This window comes from Peromyscus maniculatus, chromosome 9 (genome assembly GCF_049852395.1).
Source record: "Peromyscus maniculatus bairdii isolate BWxNUB_F1_BW_parent chromosome 9, HU_Pman_BW_mat_3.1, whole genome shotgun sequence".
Lineage (NCBI taxonomy): Eukaryota > Metazoa > Chordata > Mammalia > Rodentia > Cricetidae > Peromyscus > Peromyscus maniculatus.
The window spans coordinates 72,282,612-72,299,783 of NC_134860.1; the positions used below are offsets into that span (position 1 = coordinate 72,282,612).

Genomic DNA, 17,172 nt, shown 5'->3' on the forward strand with positions numbered 1-17,172 from the left:
AATGCTGAATAATTTTTTACATAGTCAGGTCCTATTTAGTTCTACTAAAGAGCTGCTTTAATCACAGCTTAGATTTATGATTTAGGAAAACATTTGAGTCCAGGAGCCAGACTGGCTCAAAATCTTTTCATCTTTATCCTGAGAATTACAGTAACAGGCTTTTTGTACATTCTTAGCAGAAACAAAGCTTCAAAAGAGCTTTAGATTAGACCAGGTACCTTGCTAATGGTTTGTTTTTTTTTTAGATAAGCATTCCCAATTTTATTCAAGCAAGGTCATACAGGTGTACTATCTGGCTAGGTTGTAAATACAAAGACAGTCCAATTATTACTAGCTGGCAAATGATTAATTCCTTGCACCAATCCCTGACCTCAAATTGTGGAAATAAATTCTGACTAGTCAAGGCTAAATAAAGACAAGTAGCCACCAAGAGTATGTATGAGTTTTCCCCTTCCCCTAGAAATCCCCCAGACAGAAAAAAGTCTAGTTTTGTTACATTGAGCATTCTCTTTGAGCCCTGGTGCAGTCTGGGGCTGGCTCCCTGGGCCTGCAATAAGAAAGCTTTGCACCTAAGACTTACAACAGCTCAAAGTGCTGAGCATAAATAACTGTTGAGTGTTTAGCCCTAAATAGGATATTTATATGAACTCCTGAAAGGTCCAGGGAATAGGAAACAAGAGGGGACAGAAAGAATGTATGAGTTGGAAGATGCAAAGGATGCTGTGAAGAGCTCTCTTCAGGACATGGCATGGCCATTGGACTCATGAACTCAGAGCAGCTGCTAGAGCCCTACATTTATCAAAACCATCAGCCATTTAGTAAGGACAGAGAAGCTAATGAGACACTACCCTAAGCTTCAGAGCTATTGACAAATAATGACTGCTAAGGAGGAGAGAGTAATTTTTTTTCTGCAGTGTGGCTCCTGCATGTTGCCCAGACTGTTTGGATTTTCTCACACCCATGAACCTTCTGACAGCATGTCCTGGACTCAGGAACTTATGAAAACAATGAGGACATGAAGGTGGGAATGAAGGATTAGGGTTTTGGGAAGGCTGAAAGAAGGGATTAGTTCAGATAGGAATAAGATATATTGTATTCCTGTATGAAATTGCTAAAGGAAAGAACAACACTGGTCCCTAGAAATGAGCAGTCACATTTACAATGAAGTTTCCTACAGCCAAATTAATCACTATTCGCACTCACAAAAGTGTGAAGTAATAGGCGGGCACTGACCACCAGTGTGTTAGAGCATAGTTTTGGGAGAAATTGAACCTAACTAACATTACTTAGAGACTGACAGTGAAAGGACCTCTTGATCTTTCCACATTTTACTCATTCATCTCGTAAGCTTTAGATTAAAATCATGCCAAATTCACAGAGCTGTTGTCATAACAAGCTAAGTCACAGTGGTCAGAATGACCACCTCATATGTAGTGCTTTGTAAATGTGCTTTTCTTTTGATATTATTATTCTGAGAAGATCCATAAAAGGAGGGTTTGCTATTCACATGAGGATGACAACTACCTGATTCCACTCTCAGGCAGCACAAATCCTTCTCAAACTTTAAAAAGATAGAGAAAAGTCAGAAATAAATAATGTGAAAGTAAATATTGTTTGCCCATGCTGTCCATGAATAAATAGCACTGTCTTTTACACTGAAAAATCAATACAAAATGCCATTCTAGAACAATTTGTTTTTTAGTAAATGATATTAAATAACCAATGAATCAAACACACTTAGGAAGGACAGATGACTCATTTTGGCGATAAAGGATAGGACAAAAGTCCCCTCTGCAAGAATCACAGGTCAGAATTCAAACTCTGTACTTAGGTGCCCTAAGTTTTAAAACCTCACATCCACCATGGTCTATTAGTAATTCCTGTACAGGAGTCTGGCAAAGACAGTTTGTCTTCTGTCTCTACCCACTTGTTTTATAAACTGAAGCACCCTGTGCTAATGGTATATGCAGAACTAATCTCATGCTTTCATTATTAGTCCCACTCACTGTCTCCATCAATTTCCTGTTCGTCTTTTTGCAGCATCTATTTTATTTCTAAAGTTAGGTAGACATAAAAATTTCAAGGTAAATTGCCATAGCTTATTTGGGGAGGGAACAGTCATGTGAACCTTAAAATCTTTTATCCCTTGAGTTGACACCAACTATAACTGAAGAAAAATTTAGAAGTAGAGGAGCTTTAGACAGAAAATACAAGGAACCACAGTCCTGGATGCAGGACAGGGAGAAGATCCTATACATGCCCCAGAGGCCACACCTCTACGCGTCCACTACTTCTGTTGTGCTTGGAATCTGAAATGTTACCTTCTACATCATGAAATATATTTTCACTGGTGGCACTGCTTTGGGAGATCATACAGCCTTTGGAAGGTTAGACCTAATAAGAAAAAGCAGGTACTTGGGGTGGACCTTTGAAGGTTGTACTTGTCCCTGGTTCTGCCCTTGTTCTCTGATATACTGGAGTGGTGCTGTGAGGCTCTTCTGCCATATGCTTCCCCCACCATACTTGCTCTACCATGATGGACTGAAACCTCTCTAAATCCATGAGCCATAATAAGGATTTCTTCCTTTAAGATGTTGCTCTTAGTCACAGTAGCACCAAGTACATACAACTACCTTGGGTCAACATACAGCATACAACTACCTTGGGTCAATTTCTAAATAGTAAGACATCCCTCTGAACAGGATATTTGGCCAGCCAAACTCCATTGGATTCCACAAGTTAGGCAGAAGGACTAGGTGGTGATCTTTATCTGGTACCAATAACTACCATCCATTTAGGCACACATGGCAATAGAGAGTTCTTGCCATAAGGTAAGAAGCAAACTTTACATAAAAATATGAGGGATAAGTATAGATGATATTCCCCAAATGACTGATAGTCTCCATGAGTTCTGGCAGCAATACTGTTAATAATCACCTTTACAGAATTTTGTAACAAAAATATGAGAAACAATCTTATCACTCACTCATTTCTTTATATTATTAAGACCAAATGAGGTCACAGATACTTGGTAGGTCAGTGCTGTTCTCATGATCACATATCTTAAACATATGGAAATCATGATATATATTATGCAATCAATGTATTCACTATATAATCACTGAAGCAATGAATGAACAAGTTTCTTTATGGAATCCCATGAATATTGTCTCTGTGATACATCTTCACAAATACAAGGATAATTTTAAATGCTAGTCTACCACTTTTATTTTAAAATACAGGAAACAAACCAGGAACTGAAATGAGCCACATAGGGCAAGATAAATGAGAGAATTCTTTACTGAAGCTGTGTCTCACTCTTACCCTCTCTGTTTCATTTTCCAGGTCCCTTCCTGTGTTCACTGTCATTTACAAATCTCACAGAGTGAGAGAAGCACAATGCAGTCTGTGCACTGGGAGCCGAAAGCCAGTGTGATTTGTACATTGGCCCAGCCACGGAGGACTCTTCGGATGCTTTGGATTTTACTCTGAGAACTGATGACTCTTGAACTTTGTCTTCCTTAGTGTCCTACTTCTAGAAACCTTGCTGTCTGGATGCCACTGAGCCTAAGGAGCTCTTTCCAGCATACTTCCCTTCTCTTGTTATCTTGTTACACATCCACCAAAGACATAATGAGGTATTTGTCAAAAGATCTGTCCCAAAAATCTTAAGTCATCAGGCCAATAGAGAGTGGAAGGTCCCAATGGAAAGAGATAACTATACATGTTTTCTTGATAGCAATATGTGGCCTGTTCTTATTTTAAATGTGTGCCATAGCAGCAGCTATCTAGATTTTAAGTATGACTCTCTCTTTGCCACTATTTGAGCTGTAGTTAAGTACAGTATTTTAGTACACCAAGGCCAGGCTACAAAAGCAATTAATGCTCTCAGCTCCAAGTGTCAGACTATACAACTCAGTGTGCCTTAATCTTAAAAATGAGTTATATCCAGTTGAACACTGGTTGTGGTGGTTTGAAAGAAAAAAGCCCCCAAAGAGAGTGGCACTATGAGGAGGTGTGGCCTTGTTGGGGTAGGTGTGGTCTTATTGGAAGAAGTGTATCACTGTGGAGGTGGGCTTTGAGGTCTCATATGCTCAAGCCACTCCCAGTGAGACAGACTACTTCCTGTTGCTTTCAAGTCAAGATGTAGGACTCTCAGTTCCTGCTCCAGCACCATGTCTGCCTGCATGCCACCATGTCCCAACATGATGATAATTGACCAATCCTCTAAACGGTAAGTCACCCAATGAAATGTTTTTCTTTGTAAGAGTTGTCATGGTCATAGTGTCTCTTCACAGCAATAGAAAACCTAAGACACTGGTACATGTAATATTTGCCATTTCCAGTAAGTATATATGCCCACTAGATGATTAAAAGCTCTTAAATTACTGAATAGAACTGGGGAGAAATGCTCAATCATTTCTCACCACAGTCACCAACACATCAGAGGACAGGAAATCAACAGATCTGAAGTTAACTCAGTAGCTGGAAAATACTGTCAACCATGCAGGTTACTTAACTGGGGCTGATTTACAGGTTCAGAGGTGTAGTCCATTATTGTCATGGCAAGAAACATGGTGGCATACAGGAAGGCATGGTGCTGGAGAGGAGCTGAGAGTTCTATATATTGATCAGCAGGCGGCAGGAAGACAGAATGACAACTGGGCCTGGCTTGGGCTTCTGAAACTGCAAAGCCCACCCACAATGGCATACCTACTCCAATAAGGCCACACCTATCAATAATGTCATTCCCTGTGAGCCTATGGTGACTGTTTCCATTCAAACCACCACATTTTACTCCCTGGCCCTCATGGGCTTGTAGCCATATCATAATGCAGAAATGCATTTTGTCTCACTTCAAAAGTCCCTATAGCCTACTAAAGTTCTCAACCCTGTTTAAAAGTTCAAAGTCCAAAGTCTGTTCTGAGACATGGGAATCTCTTAATTGTAATCCCCTATAAAATCAAAATAGAAAAGATCACATACTTCCAACATATAATGCCATAGGATATGCATTACCATTCCTAAAGGAAGGAAAGAGAGCATAGTAGGGAAATACTGGATGCCTTAGGGTTTTATTGCTGTGAATATATGTCACGACCACAGCAACTCTTATAAAGGAAAACACTTAAGTGGGGCTGGCTTGCAGTTCAGAGGTTTAGTCCCTTATCATCATGGTGGGAAGTATAGCAGCATACAGGTAGATGTGGTACTGGAGAAGTAGCTAAAAGTTCCACATCTGGGTCAGCAGGCAGCAAGAAGAGAGAGGAACAATGGGCCTGGCCTGAGCTTCTTAAACCTCAAGCCTACCCCTAGCGATACACTTCCTCCAACAAGGCCATATCTATTCCATCAAGCCCACACCTCCTAAACGTGCCACTCCTCATGAGCCTCTGGGGACCATTTTCATTCAGACCACCACACTGAACCAAAACAAGACTAAAAACCAGTTAGGCAAACTGCAAATTCTGCATCTCCATGTCTGATAAACACTCTTTAGATCAGATCTTCAGCTTTGCTGACTGCAACACACTTTTTTTTCTTCTTCTGGTTCCACTCCCAGTTAGCAACTTTCCAGGCAGCACGTCCTGCACAAACACACCAAAACATAGCAAAGGTATTTCCCCATACCAGTGTCTGAGTAATTTCTCTCAGTCATCCATCCTGCTTTCCCTTCTATCCTGGAGGAAGAGTGAATGAAGTTCTCATTTCAGTTAGAATCTTGAAAAAACACATTGCATATCTTCTCCCAGATGTGGCACAGATGTATGAGACACAAAAAGCAGAGAAGAGGCTATTTAGGAAGAGAAGAGAGTCCAGTGGGAAGGGCAGACGGGACATGGGAAGGTGATCATAGGGGTGAATGTACATAAGCATAATGATACATATGTATGAAAATGTCATAAAAAACCATTGTACACTTAAAGTAAAATGTTAATACAAGAACGTTGTTAGAAGCATTTCTAAAACACACAGAAATGTTAGATATATATTCTGTGAGAAGAACTATGGACTGCTTGTCTATTGACTCCATCTGTAGTTTTAACCTGGTCATCAAGTATCCGTGTGACTTCAAACAGGACACTTTGCCTCTAGCTTCTTTTTTTTTTTTCTTCTTTTTTTTCTCTTTTTCTTTTTTTCTTTTTTTTAGTTTTTGCGACAGGGTTTCTCTGTGTAACCACCCTGGCTGTCCTGAAACTCTCTGTAGACCAGGCTGGCCTTGAACCCATGGACATCTGCCTGCCTCTGCCTTCCAAGTGCTGGGATTAAAGGTGTGGGCTACCATGACCCAGCAACTTTTAGCTTCTTTATCTAGGAACAGAAATAATTTTATAAAATATTCTCAAAGTTCCTTTCTGGTCAAAGGATAAAGAGTTTAAATTAATAATAATGCCCCAAATAAAATCTACCATGGTGTTGAGCCAACTAACTTGTTTGGTCTGAATTCTTTGTGTATTAGTATATCTAATACAATAAGGTCCCTTAGCTTCTGCCTCTTCAGCAAAGTTATGTAAGACTGGGTGGGAAAGGATGTTTCCACTAAGCCCAAACAATAACCACTGACTGAGATATGGGCACAACCCTTTGTGCTGATGATGGGTGATGCTGTCATACATCTCCAAAGATAGTTCTGAGTCAGCAAGCAGCAATCGAGAAGAGTGGAAAGAAAAGAGGTAAATCTAATCTTCTTCCACAGGTGAGTGCTTCAGTACTAGACAGAAGGACCCCAAGAGATGTGTAGAAGCAGAAACATTTCCTTTGTGCATGTAATATAACCACATCATTGCAATCTTAGTTACAAATGGTCTGATCTCAAAGCTACACATTCAAAAATCAGAAGTAAATGTTACACATTGGTTTCCCCCCTCCCCCCAGGGCCTTACCATAAATGTTGGATAATTTCGGTTCTTTTAGTGGCTGTTTGTTTGTTTGTTTGTTTGGGTCTTTTTGCATCTGCTAGAGAGTTTCACACCCACGAGACTAAAGAAGGCATAAGAAAACTTGGAGGCTGATGGTAGAGGAATCAAACTTTGTCACCAGACAAGTCATGAAATGGAGGACATGGGGCAAATGTGATCTTCACCCTGAGTTTTTGCTGTGGGCCGCAGGAATATTATGGCAAAGTCACTACCTGGAGGGATCAAAGATTTCCTCCAGAGGAAGCCAAATTCCAAGGAGCTTTTGGTGTTACTTGGCTTGTTATATATCAGCTGTCTTCTGTTATGAAAATCATGTGTGCCTTCATAGCTTTCCCAATTGACTTTTCCCTAAAAAGGGCTAACAGTGTGGACTGATCACTCTCTGGACATACACATTTAAGGTATTTGGAGAACAGCCTCAGGAAAGGCTTTCTCTGGAAACAGATCTCTCCCTTAGGCACTTTCAAGGACTAGCAGTAATAACTGTCCACATGAAAGTCTTCTCCTGATTTAAGGTAAATTTCACAAGGAGACACTGCCTAGGTCAGGTGAACGTTAAGTAATAGCTTTACACAATTTAGCTGGGACCCTCCTTTCTTACAGACTTACTAACTTTTAGACCTTTAACTCCTTTCCTAACCACTTCTAGGAATATTTAGATGACTTTCTGTGCTGACAGCTATGCTCAGCCAGAATCCCAGTTCAAGCCTCCCTGTAATTATCATCATTGGCAGCATTGGCCAAGTTCATCCCCAGATGAAGAAAAGTACCTTATCAGAGATATCTCTGTACTCTCTAACAACCAACTTAAGCATCCAGGCTACCTGTTTGAGAAGGCCTGGCAGATGTGCCAATTAAGCTTTACTTCTTCCTTTCCCAAAACTTACCTCTAGTTCCAGATCTCTCTCTAACTATCACCAGAGGCATCTAGCTATACACAGGTTGCCTAGTGACCGACCACACTTTCTCCCACTCTGCAGATAAATGGCAGATAGCTTGGACAGCTAGGAGCTACAGAAAAAAAGAAGGCAGTTTTATTTTCTCCCATTGACCTAGCAACTTATAGATTCTTAACATTTTCTACCAATCACATTTAAGACTATAGCTGAGCACATAAGATCCCTCTTCTTAGATATTAAGCGAATTTAGCCTTTAGGTTTCTCCCATTGGTCACTTCTCTTTGGAGTTGCAAATGATAATTAATGGTTATTGCCTCTCTATGTGATTCTTATCACCCCTCCGTTTGACCCTGGAAGCCTGGCTTTGCACTGCTAAGGGAATACTGCTTGTAAGTGTATATATACCAGGAGATCCAGGGTACAGGGAGATGGAGAAGAGAAAAGAGAATGGAAGAACTAAATGGGTAAGAACTTGAGAGGAACAAACTGAGATGAGGAGAGAGAAGGAGATGGGAGAGGAGCTGATATGGGAAAGAACAAGATGGATGAGAACCTAGAAGGGGCAGAACTAAGATGAAGGAATTAAGATAGAACCTAGAAGGGGCCGCAGATAAGTGTAGAGAGAAATCAGGCAAGAAAGGAGCTAAATATGAGAGCAGAATATAAGCTTGTAACTGACACAGAATAATAAAGTATATGGACTAAGGAGTTTCGAGTACATAGATTCATTTCTTTTCATCAAAGATTAATTATCAGCTGGTTGTAGATTCTTGCCGGACCCTGGGAGGGGACTATCGAGGGGCTGGACCCCTGTAGTCCCAGGTAAGTTTTCTTTTCTTTTTTTTTTATTTTATTTCTTTTTTTTTTTTTTTTGAGTTTTCTTGACTAATAATCTGGGTTGGTTCCTGTGGCAATCCCAACGTTCTTCATCACCTTGTCCTATGACAAGCCTCAGTTGACAGACTTCTGTGCCTCAGCCTCCTGTGCTAGGCTTTACTCATTCACTAAGAGGAGGACATCTGTCCAGAAGCATCATTGCTCTGCCTTCCCAAATCATGTTGGAAATGAGTGATAATTCTATACACATCTAAAATAGTGCTTTAACCTGTCATTTCTCCCTGGCCTCCATGAAGAGGTGCCCTGTTTCCCACGTGCCTGGTTCTGTCATGTGTCATTCAGTAGGAACATCACACTGCAAATAAAGTTGCCCTGAAAATTCTCCAAATAACAACCACCGAAAATAACCATGGCCAAATAGAATACCAAATAACGGCACACCAGTGTCTCCCATGAAAGTCTTTCTAGGGGCAGCCCTCTTGAATGTTAGCATGCTTTCTTCTTGCAGAAGACTTGAAACAGGCAATCAGAAAACTCAGAGTGGGTCTATTAATAAACTGGATAGACTAATTCAACTAGAAAAAGTAATTTCAACACTTTGAGAAAAAATATCCCTTAATTAACTGGTCTACATTTTTTTTTTTTTTGGTCTAGGAGAGCATTAAAAAAGAAAGTGGATTCTCTTTTCTTGTGGAGCATTTGCATAGTCCCTGGGGACACTTCTAACCTTCAGGCTCTACAGTTCTCTGTGGCAAACTCTGGAGATGTGGAGGAGGAATCACATCATTTGTATTGCTTTCGGGTTTTCTGGGAGTGCTTGTGTGTGCTAAATCTCTCCTGTGATTGTTCTGCAAGAGACCAAGAGACAGGCACAAGGAATCTCAGCTAATCAAGATTTTACTACTCACCAGAGTACTTCAAACTGCAAATTGAGGTCTTTGATTTAGGGATAACGACTCGGCAGACCTCTATTCCGTTCTTCAGTGGTGGTTAAACAGAAATGTTTCAAGAGAGTTCTTCTCTTCGGTTTTAGCACCAAATCAATACAGTGCAATTCTAGGGCAGGCTTGCTTGTTTAACTTGTCTCCACGCTTCTAGAAACTCACTTTCTTGATTTAGGATGGGTAAATAAATTTCAAGATGATGTGTGTCCTGGCAGTTCAATTAAAGTCACAGAGAAGAAACAAAATCCACCGCAGGGTGGGTATCCTATTTTAGTGTCTGCCAACCACAAATAGCTCAGAAATGTTAGCTCCCTAGTGGAGACATTTAATTTCCAATATAACTTTCTATTTTAATGACAGCATTTGTCCAAGCACCTAAGAAGATAACCTGATGAGTCAGAAGTTTGCATTGAAGCCGCAGGCAGTATGGGTACCATTTGCCATTTTCCTTTTAGTCATTGAGTGTGCCTAGAGTCTTAGAAGTTCAAGTCACTTTAATTCCTCTGGTTCTGATATCTATTCATCTTGTGACAGCACCGTCCACCCCATCCTACCTCCAATCTCTTCATATCTTGTCTTAGAAGCCCAAAGTTTCCCTGGGTTTATTCCTTGGGCTCCCCTACAGCACTGAAGTGACTGAGCTGAGACTCAGTTTGCCATGTCAGTTTGTGCCTGTGAATATGCACATCCTCACTGAACATAAATGATATTTTTGGACAATATGTGACCACAAGGAAGACTTCTGTTACTTGTCTAAAGAGCTAGAAGATATATGTGCTCATATTTAAACCCCCAATGGCTCATATTTCTGAAGGCTATCCATTTAATCGCTCTGTGAACTGGCTCGCAAAGGTAAAATTCCAGACAAAGTGTAGGGTATGCAAGCTCCAGGGTGAGTCAGGACAGGACCAACACTGATATTGTATATGAGCATCACCTCTCACAGTCCCTATGCATTGCTCTAGACTCTGCTTCCAATGAACTGGCACCAGGTCGCTGACTCAGGCAATTCCACTAAATTGTTTCCTCAGTTGAAAGCTAGACATGTAGCACAAAGAGTTGTAAGATGAGCATCACATTAAGTTTTAAAAGAATCTATTTCCAGCACAATGTGCCAATGTTTATTAAATTCCTTATAGAAAATTATAATGAGGAAGGTAGAAGAGGAAGAGACTGAGAATGCTGAGCAGCAGTTATGTCTAACCATTGGCCACTGGCCTTGTGCAGCTCAGGGTAGCAATGAACATAGCCCAGGGCAAAAATCATAAACTTATTCAAAACGTGAGATTTTGTGATATTTTCGTAACTATATTGTGTGGTCCTCAAGCATGAGTTTTGTAGATGACATCTTAATGTCTTAATGTAAAAAAGTTGGACATGCCTACTAAAGGATAAGATAAACTTACCCCAAGAAGTAGGATTCAGTAATGTGGAAACAAATATTCAACTGCCATAAAAAGGAAAACAAATATCAAAGGAAATAGTTGTGGCCATACATTGGGCCACAACTCTAAATTTGACTATCACACCAAAAAATAAACCAAAATGCATTCTCCTTGGTTGTTTCAGTATACAATGAAGACATGCTCAGGTGTCTTTGGGATATAAAGTGAACTTGCATACAAAAGATAGTAATTTTAAACTTCATGGGGTCAATATGCATAATATATTCCCAGAAATGATTTACCATTACTCCTCCAGGTATCCAAGTAACTACATAATAAAGCTGCCTGGAATTTTAAAAAGTATCTAGGGCTCAATGTAAATGCTTGTCTTCATGATTGTTTGGGCTATAAAATCTAAATCCTCAGCATTTTTGTGCACTTATCTACCAACTAGCTGTTGGATATGTAAGGAAATGGGTAGAGACTTTATCAGCTCAGTGCCACAGCCTCACACCTTCCTCATTATCATCATCATCATCACAATTACCACCATCTTCATCATTAGCATCATCACCACCACCATTATCATCATCATCGTCATCACCACCACCACCATCATCATCACCATCACTGTCATCATCATCATTATCATGGCAATATGATATTAGCAGCTTTCCTAAACATTCAGTAATTTCATTAACTATTACTTATTGAACAGTTAGTTTATGCAAGTCAGGGGTGTTACAGTAGTGAGGAAACAGATGTGAAAGCAGTGCCCAGTTTGTTATCATCAGCTTGATAAAAGATTGTTTTCATAGTAGCATGACTGATTGAATTAAGGAGCTATTTCAAGCTAAGAAACTTAGAAATAATAGAAGCCATTACAAAGTGCCAGAAAGAAAACATGGATTGGCATTGGCCAGACTATAAAGCAATTCTCAGTTTTCATAAGATCCAGTTCTGCCACAGTGCCAAGCCATCATGGCATTGGCTAAACTACAGCAATGATTCTTGCCTTCTGTTGCAGCATTTGGACAGAGTCAAATGCTAAGACCCTCTGAAACAAAGAAGACCGCTTTCACCCATTTTTGCTCAACAACACACAGTATTGCACATTAGATTTTATCACCCCCAGCTTAATGAGCACTGCCAGCACCAGAGGAACGAAGTAAGAAAGCTATAGAATCCCTGTCATACCATCTTTATACTTATGCATCTCTATCCTTAGAAAGGGTGGTCCAAGCTGCAGCATTCCTCCCGAAGACAGGAAAAGGTAAACAGACTGGGGGAAGAAAGGCTGATGATTCGGAGTTAGCCTTAGGAAGCATCACCAAGCATTAGTATCCCCTTCCCTACAGTGCCCCACCCCAAGGATGGACAAGCTATCACCAGATAGCAGAGATGTTGGCATTCCCCAAAGGAGATGATGTTGTCTTCACCCACACTGAAGACATCAAAAACAATTGAGCCATAAGATAATATGGGATATGGTTTTTTGTTTGTTTGAGTTTCTGATATTTTTAGAATTGGTCTTACTCTGGATATAACTGTGTAGTTCAGTTTAGATAGCAATTACAAGGAATCTGTAGGTGACTTGGGGAAACACTTTAATCTTAAGAATAAGTGTTCTAATCCAAGATTGAGGAATGTTCTCTATTTATTTATCCTTCTTTAACTTCTCTCAGCAATTTTCTATAATTTCCAATGTACACAATTTTCATGGTTTTATCTTTTTCTTTACATTCTTATGACGTTTATTTAATTTTCATGTGCAATTACTCTGGCTAGAGTTACCAGTACAATGCTAAGTACAAATACCATGCCATGATTCAGATAAGGAGAAAACATCAGTCCTTTGCTATTTGGGACAATGTTAGCTGTGGGTTTTCTTTCGATACCCTTCATTATGTTGAGATGTTCCCTTTGCTTTGCTAAATTTTTAATCATTATAAGTTGAGTTTGTTGTACTCTTTTCCTGCATCAACTAAAATGATTGTGTGGTTTTTCTTTATCTTATTCAATGCTAGATTACATTTATTTGTTTTCATTTGATAGACTCCCAAGAGAATACCTCTGAGCAATAGCTAGATCCAATTTTCCAGTGTACTGCTGAGATTTAGGCATCTACATTTACAAAGGCTATTTGTCTAGTTTTCCTTCCTGCCTTTACCTCATTGGTTATGACATTAACGCTGCCTCCAGGCCCCAGGCTCAAACTTGCCTCATTTTTTTTGTTCTTGCTTCCTTTCAAACTGAGGTTGAAAATAGCATACTTCAGCACTTTTCTGTCAGTAGTACCCAGCCTACCTTGAGACCCTCATTTTACATTGACCACACTTTCTTTCTTTTTTTTTTTTTTTTGGTTTTTCGAGACAGGGTTTCTCTGTGTAGCTTTGCGCCTTTCCTGGAGCTCACTTGGTAGCCCAGGCTGGCCTCGAACTCACAGAGATCCGCCTGGCTCTGCCTCCCGAGTGCTGGGATTAAAGGCGTGCGCCACCAACGCCCGGCAACACACTTTCTTTTCTTTAAATACCTAGGACCCTTGACCACACACTTAATTCCATGTTTTAGAGAACAATAGCTTTAGACAGTCTCACTATCTTGCCTTTCTATTTCAACACTGTTTACCCAAAATATGCATACAATATTTTTATACACCCATATGTTTCCATTTTCCATTTTTACATTTTTCTGTCATTGGCATGTGTTTATAGCTGAGGTGTGATTGAGATACAAACTCAGATATGATAGTTCTTAAAATACAGAGAAAGCCTAAATAAAGTTTCAAAAGCATGTGCCATACATATGCTTAATTCAATTATTGCTTTAATATCAATCTGAGATCTAAGTTCTACAAAACCCAGTCATAATCTCTCACTTCTAGCTTAGTCAAAGCTTCTACTCTTGAGTGATGGCTACAAGGTATACGTGTTCTTCAGGTTACCACTCCAAAACTGAACACACTGCACAGCTGCTTACTGTGATTCCCTTCCATGTTCAATACCTAAGTCTTTAATTTTTCTTTGTGCACAGTTTCTTTCAACGAGCCAACTTGTACAGAAAACCGTAGCAGATAATGCTTGTGAGCCTTCATATAAGTATGACTATAGATGCATTCACACACACACACACACACACACACACACACACACACACACACACACCTCCACTTCTCTCCTCTATGCTTCTTTCTACACAGCAGTTGAGCTTTCTGCTTTTTCCAGACCTCCTGATACCTCCTGACAGCGTCCCTAACCTTTCTAAAATCTGTAATACATTTCTTCTTTTTCATTCATTTTGTTTCACTTCATTATGTTTTACTTAATATACACAGCTGAAACTGACTTCACACTGCCCATAATTGTCCTAGAGACTGTCTGCCATACCGTATGTATGATATGGCCAAACCTTAACAGAAATAAAAATGATGTACCACCATGAAATGTTGAACATACACATTAGAAGCTAATTCAGTTTACATGGAAATTCAAAATAATAACAAAAACAGCATCTTAAAAACCAGCATGTCTTCCTTAAAATATTATTTTGGAAGTACTTGCTGTTCATTTGGAAGAAAAGAAATTAGATTATTCTTTTGTCTCTCCCACCAGAGAATGTCCCTTTACATCTATAACAGATGGTAGGAAAACTCAGTATTATGTAACTATAGCTTGCTGTAATTTCTGTTTTCAATTCTAGCTTTTTGATGGATCCTTTGGAAATATTAATTAATTAAAGTGGATTTACCTTCTAATCCATAAGAGCTAGCTATAACTATGGTATTCCCTCATCACACACCCATTACCCACACTATTACTGAAACTCTTCCCAAGGGTTACTTGGAAAAAAACAGATTAAATGTGCAGGGTATGCAGGTCATGGGATACACAGCAGTGGGATTCAAGTATGAGGCTGATGTTTATGGGACTGCAGTAAACACTATCTACCATATTCTAAATTAAAATTATAGGATGCTCATATATAAATATAGAGAGGAATACAATAAAATACAAATTAGATAAAAATTTTAAAGAACAGACAAATTGATAACATTTGAATATGAAGAACACATAGCTGAGACAATAGTTCAGGTAGGGAAAATTTGGACCCTGCCCCTCTTAATACTTTTTTAAATTGGCTAATACTGAAGATTTTGCCTCATCATCTCATCTAATCTGCTATAGTATTCTTATTTATTAATTCAGAGAAAATTATTTGAAAAGCTTTTACCTTCTTGTTCATTTAATAAACTTTATATAAAACCATGTACCAGACAGGCCTTATATTGATTCCTTTATCTGTTAGGAACATCATAAGCAGTTTTCCCTGCAGCTTCTTCATTAGCCGCATTCCTTCGACAATGCAGTTCAGATGTTGACTTCAAAAGTAATTGTAGCCTGATCAGATCACATTGTAATTCTCGACTTACATTTACATAAATCATTACACCCACTGTGCAACTTATTGTTTCAATTAAAACCATATCAAACCACATTATATTGAAGTGTGTGCTAGTAGCAAGGTCTCTAATTTGCATTACAAATATAATCAAAGAACTCCACCTCTTTGCCTTCTTACTGCTAACAACAATGTGTGGAACTGAAGGGCAGCCCGTGAAATCCTTCACAAACATGAAAATAAAAAAAAAAAATGCTTCTCAGAATGGCTTCTGTGCTTTGGCCTCCTGCTCAGATGTGTATTTTCACTTTTCTGCATATTTTTCTCTTCAGTTTTCCCCTCCATTAACAATTTCCTTTAGTCAATCACTCAGCCATTTCAATGTCAAGCCTGTATATTGAGTATCTTTTAATATTTTACATTTAAGATTTATTTATTTTATTTTATGAGTGATTTGGCTGCATGTATATATGTGTACCATATACATGCCTGGTACCCAAGGAGGTGAAAATAAAGCATCTGATTTCCATGAACTGGAGTTACAGATGGTTGTGAACTACCATGTGGGTGCTGGGAACCAAACCAGATCCTTTGCAAGAACAGCAAGTGCTCTTAACCCCTAAACCATGTCTCTAGCCCCTATGCACATTAATCTTAGAACCTTCTCTCCTTTTTTTTTTTTCACCATACATTTCTAACTTGAGTAGAAGGCTTAGCTTGCATTATCTACCAGGGTCTGAAGACCGTCACAATATCCTCTCTTGTCCCCTACTCCATGTAGCCTCTCTGTCACACAGCTTCAACTACAGTAAACAAAGGATTTAAAGTTGAGGTCTCTACCTGCACTCTTAAAATCAAAATGATACAGAGGGTCATTTCAGAATTGTCCATCCTATGACTTACAGAATATATCTAAAACTGTCACTACTACCCTCTTAGCCACCTTGTGAAAGAATCAACCACCACCTAGTATTTGTTTTTCATTTTCTTTACTCTGAGCTTAGTGCTAGTAGCTTTGGAAACAACGGTAAATAAATTAATACTCCTAGCTGTGAGGACACAGAACTGTAAGCAAGTAATTGCAACCCTATGCTTAGTCCAGAGTGGATGTGTCAGGATTTTACACAAGTGTACTTGGCAAGCAATGGCAGGATTGGCTGTAGGCGGGGTTTTCATTTCCCAAACATCTGCTCCCAAATAACCCACAGCCATTTCCCAAATGTGCTGCCCTGAGGCTCATGGCTTTTACCTCTATCTTGTTGTGTGTGTCCAACTCATTCTCTGACTGGCTGGAAACTCTAGACTCCACCCTTCTTCCTCCCAGCCTTCTCCTAGTCTGGTTTTCTTGCCTAACCTTATTCTGATCAGCTTTTGGCCAGTCAGTTTCTTTATTAAACCAAGCACAGGGATATCTCTTCACACAGTGTAAAGGAATAGTTCACAGCAATTGACTCTGTATATGGACTTAGAGGACATTAAAAACCATGTCAGGAGTTTTATCTGAAAACAAGCATGTTCTAATTTGAATTGAAAAGGAATATATTGTATTGTATGACTCTTGGAAATCTAGAGTCAGGCTTAGAAATTTTGTAGAAACAAAAGGAATCAGGGCCAGGTGGTAGTGGTGTATGCCTTTAATCCCAATATTTGGGAGGCAAAGCCAAGCAGATTTCTATGAGTTTGAGGCCAGCCTGGTCTACAGAGCAGATCCAGGAAAGGCACCAAAAACTGCTGTGGATATCTGTATACTGTGAATGTGTTGCTCTGATTGGTTAATAAATAAAGTGCT

At 39.4% G+C, this 17,172-nt stretch overlaps 1 long non-coding RNA gene across 1 annotated transcript; it reads left to right on the forward strand.

Annotated features, from left to right (window-relative positions):
* Nucleotides 1–474: 474 nt before the first annotated feature.
* LOC143267427 (uncharacterized) lies at nucleotides 475–3,742 on the forward strand. The gene is made up of 2 exons (XR_013042524.1): nucleotides 475–2,831; nucleotides 3,346–3,742. It is a non-coding gene; the product is annotated as an uncharacterized LOC143267427 (long non-coding RNA).
* The last annotated feature ends 13,430 nt before the right edge of the window (nucleotides 3,743–17,172 follow it).